Raw genomic sequence first — 12,323 nt, 5'->3', positions numbered from 1 at the left:
GCTGTTGTTGTAGTTGAATTTATAGTTTATAGATTAAACGAAAGATTAATCCTGTTTCTTTGCTGGTTCTTTTTTTAAATATGTTGAAGAATATTTTTTTATCAATATTTTATTCATTTTTTTTTTATTTTATGTTTATTGTGTATTACATACATCTACTATTCCACATTTATTAGTTTTTTTAAAAGTTATTTTTTGTTATATTTTTTAATGTACTTTTGTCATTTTTTTAATTCTTTTATCATGAACTCAATTTTATTTTATTTTAAGTTTTTTCTTCTTCATTATTTTTAAATACACTTACTTTTTTCATTAATAATAATTTTTTTTTCATATTTTTTTGTCTTTACTTTTTATTATTATTTTCTCAATATTTTTGTGGACTTTAAATTAGATTTTCATTCTTAATATTGGTTTCCATTTTAATTAAAATGTAAAAAAATCCGCTAACATATTTTTGGTTAAAGACAACTGATGATTGTGGCGATACCACATTTCTTTTGGTTGTGTGAATGTTGTGGCGGTTAGTATAGGGCTTTTCTATTAGAGACTAGTGCAATATTTCATATAATATCCATCCAGTTCATGTAATTTGTTCTAACAAAATTGATATATTTTACGTTCGCTATCACAACATTATTCATATTGAAGATGAAACAAAATTCAGTGGACAAAAGAATGAAGTTTCTGTGGATTCTATCGTCACCGACATATCGATTGCGTCTGTTGTGAATGTGTGATTACAGTGACTAGGTGATGTGATTATGTTTTCCATAATCTGAAATGGTCGAATGAGAATGATACGGTAAGTTTCGACATAAGTTTCATACGAAAGTTAGCTTTGTTGTGGAAAACACTTAGCCTATTGTAGGGCTGCCAAACAGTGGAACCTGTTTATATCATCTTAAATCTTGTCCCCAACTGACGCTCATTACTCAAACGGCGCAAGCTATCAAACTGTTATTCTAACAAATCTTTCCTTGAAATTACAAATTTCGCGTTTGTGCAAGTTACCAAATACGAATATTGTTTAGCTGACATTAACTAACATTAAAACCGTAATTGTAACCAGACCAATGGCAATCTTTATAGCCAAAATTCGAAGGTAACTAACACAAAAAGGGTTAATTGCCACATGGTTAAACATGGAAAACACAGCCAACTATAGGTTTTAACTGAATGAAATTATCGGTTAGAAAGTGACGACGCGAAGATGAAATTGATGTTCCGAAAAATAATTTCCAATATCGAATTTCCAATTTTTTAAAGGCTTAAATGGCTAAAATGACTAAGCTTTGTCAATGAAGATAAATTTCAATAATATGTGACAACTTTTCCGAAATAGAACGTTTGAATGGCTTAGCGAGAATGAGTTGTTTTCACATCCTGTCACGAGTTAGTGGCAACACGCGCTGGACTTTATAAATACAACTTGATTTTTTTTATTTACCACTATAACTGAATGTAGGTAGCCTTCACCAGGCTTGCAAAGGTGGAGACGATGATTTGATTACGATCCATTTTTATAATTCGATTGACTTGTGTATAAATAAGTCATCCATAACGCACTGTTCTCTATACGATAATAAAACAAATGACCGAAACGAAACACGCGAAAAGAGTTTGAACGAAAATCTAACCGAACTGAGCAGAAAAAAAAACGTTAAATTCAATTATGCACAAAAACAGCAATTTGATTAATTACATTTTACTATAATTTTACACCACATTAATACAGCACTCGTGATTATAAATTATTGTTTTTTTTCTTCATTTTTAATTCATTTTTTTTTATATTCGCTCCGTTTCAATGCCCAATATGAATGCAATTTATTTACTGAATGATAGAGAATATATGAAAACCATTTTTTTCTTCATGAATCGAATAAAAACAAGATTTAAAAAAAAAATAAATCATTTATTTTGACTTGACTATACTTGCAAGTTTGAATGAGAAAATCCACAAAAAAATTAATTAAAAGTAAAAATAAAACAAAATTGGGTGGTAGTAGCTGTCAAGGATGGTCGTGAAGAGAACAAAAAAAAAATAGCCAGAGAAAAAAAGTGAATTTTTTTTCACTTTTTATCAAATGAAACACAGATGAATTTTGGACTTACATAACAAAATGTGTCAAATAAATATATTGCGCATTTTTTTCATTCTTTATTTTTAAACTCGTTTTCGAATCAAAATAATCTGAGATTTGAAACAAAAATGCTCGTGTGAGTTGATGAATTAAAATGTTGACAAAAAATAGAAGTTTTTACTCATTTAAAAAAAAATAATAATTTGATTCTTGATCTTGATTCTATAAATAAAAATTTAACAAAAAAATATAATGAATTTATGAAATTATAATCCGTTCCCACTGGGAACTTCCCAGCCAAAATCACGAAAACAATTTTTTTTTGTATTTAATTTAGATTTGATATGAATTAGATTTTATGTGTGATGAATAATTTATGGTGGATAGTGATTTCTCTAATCTTTTTTCCTACTACAAAATATATTTTTAGTTTTGTTTTTTTTTTCTCAATTTTTGTTTTGTTTAATTATGAAATAATGTGCACATACCAAAAGCGTTTGTTTTCATTATCGACTAGTTTTTCCTTATAAGTTTTTTTTTTATCTCCTTTAATATTATAAAGTTAGATGAAGAATGAAGATGATTTTTTATTTCGGTTGGTGTTTTGTTCTTTTTTCCTGCGATTAAAGTTTGTCTTCGGATTGATGATGGTCGAATGACGGTCTTTCATTGAATGTAAGATTTCATCTCCGAATTTTGTGTGTTTGGCTGGTAATCTGGAAAAATAAAGAAGGGACACATTAGACTACACAAATTATCTATTTCGTTGGAAGTTTATTTTTGATTAAATCTGTTCAACATTGTCAACTCAACTAAATATCTGTTTTCTTAACTATACGTTGTGATGCTGTAAAATTTGATCCACTTTAAATCACATTTTTAATTATAACAAACGCTTGGAAACTTAATGATTCTTAAACACTCAAGTATAAAATTTTGTGACAAAGCTAAACAGTTTCTTAGTAAATAGCATTGCAAAAGAAATTTTCAAACTAAAAATAAAAATCAACAGGAGGAAAGTATAACTAGAGCAATTACTACTAAATTGTTGCAAAATAAATTCTCGAAAAGAAATTGAATTAAATATCCGACGAAAATTGAGTGCTTTAATATCAATCTGAATCGATGATCTGAATCATTTGGTTTAATTTAACAAGAATTTCATTCTTCAAGTAGCAGTTATCAGAATTTTCCCAATTATTGAAGGTTTCTTGGGGGGGAAGTATAAAAAAGCAGGTTCGATTTTGGCGCAAATTTTGAATTTAAAATTTTGCGCCAAAATATCGTAAACTGGAAACACTGAAACACTGTTCAGAGCTAAAAAAACAACTATAATTTCAAGCTTGAAAGATTTAAAACCAACTTTCCATCCCTTAGGGATTTATCTTCGCTTTGACGTATGACGAGATCGTGTAATTTTAACTAAAAAAATTAGGAACGAGTCTAGACTTAAGTTTGGGCCTGACATTTTCAAGTAGGTTTTTTCCAACACGTGCACAAATGGGTCGATATTATATCGTTCAAGAACTTATCATATTAAAAAAAAGGAAAAGGAATCGAATGAAGATAATTGCCGAAAAAAAGGGTTGCATCATAAGTATTCTTAATTAGCAGCAGTAACAACCCATTACCATCACAACAAAACGAAAAAAAGGTCTAAGTTAATACCATCAGCAGGTAAATAATTTCTATAATAGTGCCCCGAGAGAAAATAAATTGCTCGTAAGAAAGCACACATTTCGAGAAAAAAAAGTGCAGCTCAATAAGAATCATTTCTTTTAAATGCTAAGCAAGCACATTGCCTGGACAATATGTTGACCTCCGTTGAGCCACGACAATATTAACCGTTTTGTCTCATTCGTAAATTTTACGAGTAAATCGTAAAATTACGCACTGTAAACGTACACATACGAGGTCAATCTCGACCATATATGATAATCTATCTACAGTCAACTTACTACAAGGAAAACTCGTAGATGTGATCTCAGCCGAAGCCGGATAGTGAATGATTTATTGACGCATTGTACACGGTATATATAGGCTGGAGCACAGGCTACTCGATGCTTGACATTTCAAACTGTGATCACCACAAGGTATTAGAGTCTCACACGTCAATCTAAATCGTCCATCGGTATTTTCCGTTCTTTTGCCGTGAATATTCCGTTGGACTTTATCGAGAACAGCAGTTCCAGCCAGCCATCTCATTTTATTTTCCAATTATCTTGCATTTAACTGGAGTAATAAATTAGTCATCGGCACGCGATCTAATTTAAAATTGAAAATTTCCATTCCAGGAATTTCGTTATTGTAGTGCTATGGTTGTAAAATCCGTACTTATCTCATAGAACACACAATCCCGTAGTTGTATGTGGTATATAAGTATACAGATAAAATATGTATGAATGTGCCGTACAATTTAAGGGTATACATAAAACCGAGAATAACCTGTAGCAACGAGAACGGAGAAATTATTATCAAAAGCTATTATGTAGTATAATCAAGACTAAATTGTAATTGAAACTCGATTGAATGGACTTGGAAAAACCATTTACCGATCAACGTTTTAGGGCTTTTTCATGTGGGCATTAAATACGGAACAAAAGATTTACTTTCTTTTGTTTTAATGTTGGTTCCGAAACCGAATCGAAAAAGGCATATTTCCCCCCATTCATGGCAACAATTCGATTAAATAAACTCATTTTTAATTATTGTTATGCCAAGCACACTTTCCCATTATGTCTTTACTTATACTATCCGCTTTGTCGAATATTTGAATCGTATGCCATCCCATTTCGCATATTTATTTGTGTTTAGGTCACATGATCAGTTAAAATTTTTCGCAAAACAATCCGGATTGTTGCAATTGAATTTAAATTGTTGATTTTATAACTCGCTCAAACTAATTAAAAAAATGCATTGAAGTTTAACAAACTTGTTGAGTTAATAAAATTCACATAAAATTCATGCAATCATTGACAAGGGGTGTCACCATCCAATTAAAAATTATTTCTCATTAGTAACAAGACTAATTAATGGTTTCAGTTGCCTGCAGAATTTTATTACAAGGACAGAGAAGCAGATACAGATACAGATTTGATAGAAATTGCACGATTTCATAATCTGTTATCTTACAAAACGTTTTAGACTCTACAGATGAGTATAAACTAGACCCACACATCGGTTAAAAGGTCCATACAATATTTCAACAATATCATCCGCTTGCATTCCTATATACAAAGCGCCTGAATATTAATCATTATTCAATGATGTCATCAATTGAATTCAAATATCCTGCCTGATGGTGCATACTTCATATCACCGTAAATACATAATCATCAATAGAGTTGGCTCGTTGGGCCTAATCAACCAAATAATTATAAAACAAAATGTTCAGCATAATGTGTGCTGCACTATTGAATGCACAATGCACTCATCCTAAATTGGAACAGCAGTTTCATTAAAATGGAAACAAAAAAAAAGCTTCAGATGAATGGGTAAATTGTCGATTATTAACAAACCATTTTCATTAAAACTGTTTCCTTTTAAGTTATGATAATGTAATGGATGGTAGATAAAGTGAGAGAGGCGAGTTATTTAAAAAATAAAAAATTTGTTATTAAAACTTTGAAACTAAATTTTACATTTTTCGCGTGAATTTAATGTTGAATTTAAATTCACAAAGTTGCAGTGAAAAATGCAAAGAGAAAAGCAGGAAATTTGATGCGAGCAGATGAGCTTTGATGCAAATTAGCGGAGTGAATTATTAAAATTTCAATGCTGTCGGTGTCGCTTGTAATTTACACACGGAATAAATCCACGTATAATCTAAAACGTAAAATGGTTGTTGCATTCGAGATATTAGTAACTATTTTTGAAACGCGTTCCCTTTAATGGTGTTAATTGCTTTTGAATTTAATAGTGAAGTAGATTAGTTTTCAACTTTGGTAAATATGAAAATTTAGCACATTTATTTTATGGTTATGGGTTACATCATTATGTTTGCTTGACCTAAATCCATCACTTTCAACGAAACATGCACTATGCATAAATTGGTTGAAAACTAATTCTGTGTCAGCGTAAATGTTTTTTTCCGAGGGGTAAACGACTCTACACGAAATTTAGCTGCAGAAAACTTTCAAAATTTGGGTGTAGTCAGTGCAGCTAACGTTTTCTAATGATTTCCATCATATATGTCTTAAACGTACCTTGTGTCAGAAAATGATTGACTAGTCTACCCCTCGGTATACTGGTCAATCATATATATAAATGAATAATGCTGACAACGATTCAAGCACGAATAATAAGTCCATTCAAAATCATGTTCCTGCAATCATCCAGACGAATAAAATTTTTAATTGAATCTATTGACCGTTGCATAATTGCAAATGACGTCGATGATGGTTTTGAATCGCTCAAATTTACAGGCAACATTTGCATGCGAAACTTTAATTTGAGGGTCTGAAAATTTTGCTTGAAACCGTAGAATGTTCGGTGGAAAAATTCCGTCTCTCATTATCGTTGAATAAAAAGCAATTTAATTCTGTAGCCTGATTTCAGGTGGATACATATTATAGAGAGAAGATAATTTTCAATTTAAGAGCGCAGTTTCAAATTCTCATTAACTAAACTCAGGGTGAATGTTAATTAAAATAGTTAGCGATGTAATGTATTCTACGGGTTATATAAAACACGCGCCTCGTAGCATTTAAATTCCATAACAACGCGTTAGATTATTTTCGTGTGCTGTTGTATCCGTGCATAAACCTTGTATAATGCTGGACCGGATTGTTAATAATGTATGCTAAGTTTTGTATGTTATTATGGGTTAAGTGGGTTCAATGCAATGTTCTATTTGGAAATTCAACTATGATTTATGATGGCGCCATAAAATGGCCATAATAATAAGTCCTTGGTATTAGAAATATTCGAAATATTTACAAGGGGATCATTACTTTTAAGGGCAATAATTTGTTTCGCTCTTAAATTTAATAATAACGGATGAATGTGCGTAATCTTATCGGTTTAATTCGTCAATTGAGAGGAGACCTCTGCATGTCTTCACATACATTTGGTTGGAATTGTGAGCTGTGCTGGTAATAAGATTATTTCTCAAACCGATGGGGGATTGAAGTTTTGACCCATCCGACGCAGAACGTTATTCTAAGCAATAGATGGTTCTACGGTATGCCTCTAAAATGCCTAAATCCTAAATCGACCCAATTTTTAATCATCCGCCTAAAATGTGCCTGAGGCCGTTTCAGTCTCGATGAAAATAAGTATGTGTTAGGTGTTCTGCAGCAAGAACTAGATAGGTATCGACAATTCTGATCAAAAGAATTGCTAAAAACAGTGTAAAATCAAAAATATAGGACCGCCATTTTATAATTTTCTTACGGGCGGCTGTACGTTTCGAAGCCTAGACGAACTTATAAAAAGATCAGTGCATTTTAGAGACAGGCCGTTGAACAATTTCTTGTTTAGATTAATGTTTTACGTCGATTAAAAATGACTTAAAAAAACTTCAATCCCCCATTGGAATTCTTATGCATACAATGGAATACTTGGAACGATTAAAAATTTGACGAAATATTCCACAGGATCAAACGTTCAATCGATGCGCGGCAATTAACCAAAGCTCTACAAAATTAAACGATCGTAATATTTCTGTATGTAAGCCGGACAGCTACAAAAACAAGTGCCATTAATGTTTTAAATTTCCATCACCTGAGCCATAATAGGGGTAACTAATTGACATACTGTATAATCAAGTGAGAGACAGCCAGACTTTGTTTTTGCTTCGAATAATGTCCTTTTCATGGGAAAACGAGCCATCAGAACAGTCGGAGCGTTTGCTGCGACTGAGCCCCGTACAAACCCGTATATCTATTGCGTACGTGACCCTAGTGCGTCTGTCACCCTACTTTGACCGTAAACCTATGCGCCGGTTAAAGTGGTTAAAGTAAAATTATTATGTAATGTGTACATCTTAGAAATTGCGCATAGCGCAATTACGAAGCCCCGTACGACGTTCCTTTCAAATAAAACAAAAATTTCAAATAGCCCTAAAATTTTAATTTATTGAGTATAAATACACATAGGGCCGTAGTACCGGCCTTAGTCCGAGGATCCAAATTATTTTTTTCAACTACATTCTATTCGGCCTTTGATTACCTTCCAAATGAAACAAAAATTACGAAAAACGAATGAAATTTGCTCGAGTTATACGTAAAATACATATAGGGCCCTAGTAGCGGCCTGAGTCCAAGGACCCAAATTTAATTTTTTTTCAACAACATTCTATTCGGCCTTTGATTACCTCCCAAATGACACAAAAATTACGAAAAACGAATGAAATTTACTCGAGTTCAATGTAAAATACACATAGGGCCCTAGTAGCGGCCTTAGTCCAAGGACCCAAATTTAATTTTTTTTTCAACAACATTCTATTCGGTGTTCGATTATCTTTCAAATGAAACAAAAATTACGAAAAACGATGAAATTTACTCGAGTTGTATGTAAAATACGCATAGGGCCCTAGTAGCGGCCTTAGTCCGAGGACCCAAATTTAATTTTTTTTCAACAACATTCTATTCGGCCTTTGATTACCTCCCAAATGACACAAAAATTACGAAAAACGAATGAAATTTACTCGAGTTCAATGTAAAATACACATAGGGCCCTAGTAGCGGCCTTAGTCCAAGGACCCAAATTTAATTTTTTTTTCAACAACATTCTATTCGGTGTTCGATTATCTTTCAAATGAAACAAAAATTACGAAAAACGATGAAATTTACTCGAGTTGTATGTAAAATACGCATAGGGCCCTAGTAGCGGCCTTAGTCCGAGGACCCAAATTTTTTTTTTTTTTAACTACATTCTATTCGGCCTTTGATTACCTTCCAAATGAAACAAAAAATACGAAAAACGGATTAAATTTACTTGAGTTCTATGTAAAATACACATAGGGCCCTAGTAGCTTTTCACTTCTAAGGCCCTAACTAACGGTCCACTCACCCGATTTTAAAAAACTTTTTTTTCCTGGATTGGTATTGACAATACCTATCATTTGCCGTGTCATTTACATTTCCATCGTTTATTTTGCCATAAATATCACCAAAAGACCTTAAATCACTTAGGTGGCCCTAACTCACGAAGGGCCGACCCGAATATGCCCATCTTCGAACTTAGCCTCACTATTTTGACTATCTTTCAGGGAAAAAAAAAAATTTTGAAATCGGATTTGATTTACTCAATATATCGACGTGACGGACAGACGGACAGACGGACAGACGGACAGACGGACAGACGGACAGACGGACAGACGGACAGATGGACAGACGGACAGACGGCCCAAATTTTTATTGCGGATTCGTCATCTATGAACATAGGCAAACACTTTGCCCTTACCGTCTGCTTCGAATTCCATCAATTACACACGGCATCGTAATCCTATAAGCCCCTTCGTACTTCGTACGGGGCTAAAAAGATAATCTCAGCCACATGTTGTATGATAAATTTTGGTTCGTTGACATTTTTTTTTGTCACACACAGCCACATATGATGTCATTATTGTCTAATGTTTATATACAGCACACCAAAATTTCTATTAAGAAAAGAATATATTCGCAACAATTTCGGAATTAGACTGACGGAAAGAAATTCTTTTTTATTTCCATTTTTATTAACGGAAATGCAAAAGCAAATTTAAATTTAAATGAACAATTTACTTTCGGTTCAAGAAGTTTGAGCTTTTAAATATAATTTTAGAAGGATGCGAAGCAAGATGAAAAAAAAAACTTTAATCTTATGACGGAATCACAGTTGAACTAAGTTCTATCTCGTACAATATAATATACAAAAACGATAACAACAAATCTTTACGATGTAGCGTACCTCTATTGCCTGGTTATATTATATCCCATAAACCAGAATGTACATAATGCTTTGTTATGTCTTCTATTTTCCATATATATACACCCGAGTTCAAGAGATAAGCCATCTTCTATTCTTGGAAAAAAGTTTTCCCTTTAACGTTCGGCGATATTACCGAAAAAAAGGGAAATGTTACAAGTTTAACAACCTGGGGAGAGTGGGTTGCTTAAGTATTTGTGCGAACGTCTATTTGTTCTGAGTGAAAATATAAAAAGTAACAGGGGAAAAAAAACTTATAAAAATGGGCATAACACACATAACTTAGATGCCATTTTTGTTTTTATTTTAAGCAGGAATATAATTAAGCCGATATTCTACTTTTTTCGCCATATCGTTTGCGATATGTATACATTGTATGCCATTAAGTATTTATATTTACCCCGAATACATAGAACTGAAGAGAACAAAAAAAAACTCCAAACTTAGTTAGAGAAAACGGCGTTCGTGTCGAGAAAAAAAAATTCTCAGACTAGGTTATATACAATATCGTTGGGTATCGTTCGGTATATATGTATTTCTTATCCCGTTTTCTCCTCCACCATTTTTTTCTTCAATTGTATTGTATAACGATGATTTTATTAGGAATTTCTCTTTTTGAATGAAAAATATTGTAAATAAATATGACGCAATGGTCTTTTATGTTTGTATTACAAAATTGTTGGCTTTATATTTTTTTTCGAACATTCTCAATGTTTTCTTAGTTCGGGAACGCTTTGGAAACATATTTTTTTTTTCCTATTTCATTTTCTTTTTCATGTTGAAAACTGGTTTTGTATTTGCTAACAAATGTATGGAAATCGACGAACGAAATTATATTGATAAACTTTTCATATTTTTGTTTGTCTCTCTGCGCGATTCAGATATAATGGTGAAACAGACAAAATTTTCTTTTGTTTCCTATAATCCTACAAAGGTACAAAGATTTTTTCAGGGTTTTGTATTTATTAGATATACAAACATCACATCTAAATTTAGCCACACATTATTCATTACAAAGACAATGATTTATTCACTCGTTATGTATGAAAATTCGGAGTGGCTGGTTTTTCTGCACAAAAAAAAAAAACGAAGAGAAGAAAGAAGAAGAAGAAATTTTAATAAAATTATACACTTGACTAACCATAATTTATTTATCGAACAAAGATATATTTATAAATTCCAATTATTTGTGTCGAAAAGGGAACCGAATCTATAGACTTTTGATTTAGTTAAATGACGAATAAAAAATGCGACAACTTTTTTTTTAATAAAAGAAAAGTACTTCGTTCACAATGAACTTCTAATATTTTTTCGTTTTGATTACCTGGTAATGAGTATTGATTGCCAAGTAAATACCAAATACCAATTAAAAAATATTGTCGGACGTAGACATTGTCGGTAACGCAATGTAGCATCGACGCGGTTTTATATAGCGTGTTTTGGAAAGTAATTGAACCATAAATTATTATCATTTTATTAGAAGGTATCGTTCACAAAAAACCCTGTCTAACTTGTCTAGTTTTGCAGATTCACTCATGGTATCCCTCAAGAGAAAAAATGTTTTTTTTTTCGAAGGAACAGCTCAGATGTAGTGGAGGGGGTTTTATTTGTCGCCTTTACAAAACTCAGGACTTTTTTGTTACATTTTTGGTAAGAAATTTTATCCTTTTAGTAATCATTTGTTATCGACAAACATTAACGACAACAATATGCGATGACGGTTAATTTGGCCTTATATTAACATTCATGAAGTAAACAAATGAAGTAAAAGAGCACTCCTCGATAGTAATAGATTTAGTGATTATAAAACCATCTCTAAATGGTATATGCTGAGTCAAACAACAAACTCTCGAATTATTTATTCACACCTATTGCTTTTGAATCACTAGGTAGCATGGCTCCTGAGACAAAGACATTTATAAAGAAATTGGGATCATTAATGCAAAAGGCTTCTGGGGAACCGCGCTCTACCTGCTACAGAAGGTTTCCAAGAAATTCTAGTTGCATTTTAGGGACCTTGGGACGTAAGAGAATTGATGATTTTTATTTATTGTAAATATTTGTTTTTTGAAAAGATCGTTTTTTTATTGGTTGCACTTTGCAGCCTTTTTTTCGCTTTTAATAAAGAAAATTATTCAATTTCGAATTCCTCCAAATTAAAAAAAAAATCCAGTCACCAGTGTTTCTGGAGATTACTCAAATCTCTTGCATAGTTAAACAAAATTTCCATTTAAAACTTTTCAGGAGATGTTGAAGATTGTCATTTATATTTATGACAAAACTTGAGAAATATCAAGAAATTGATGTCGTTTTTTTATTCGACCT

General features: G+C 32.0%; 1 protein-coding gene across 2 annotated transcripts in view; it reads right to left on the bottom strand.

The window, feature by feature from the left end:
- Positions 1-2,544: 2,544 nt before the first annotated feature.
- The window catches only part of LOC119082316 (cAMP-dependent protein kinase catalytic subunit 1), a 69,780-nt gene continuing 60,001 nt past the window's right edge, over positions 2,545-12,323 (bottom strand). For both annotated transcript variants that reach the window (XM_037191818.1, XM_037191817.1), the window contains exon 3: positions 2,545-2,803. The gene's annotated coding sequence lies outside the window, so the exon portion shown is untranslated. The remainder of the gene's footprint in view (positions 2,804-12,323) is intronic.

This window comes from Bradysia coprophila, unplaced genomic scaffold (genome assembly GCF_014529535.1).
Source record: "Bradysia coprophila strain Holo2 unplaced genomic scaffold, BU_Bcop_v1 contig_415, whole genome shotgun sequence".
Classification (NCBI taxonomy): Eukaryota; Metazoa; Arthropoda; class Insecta; order Diptera; family Sciaridae; genus Bradysia; species Bradysia coprophila.
This window is presented reverse-complemented; position numbering and strand designations above follow the sequence as displayed.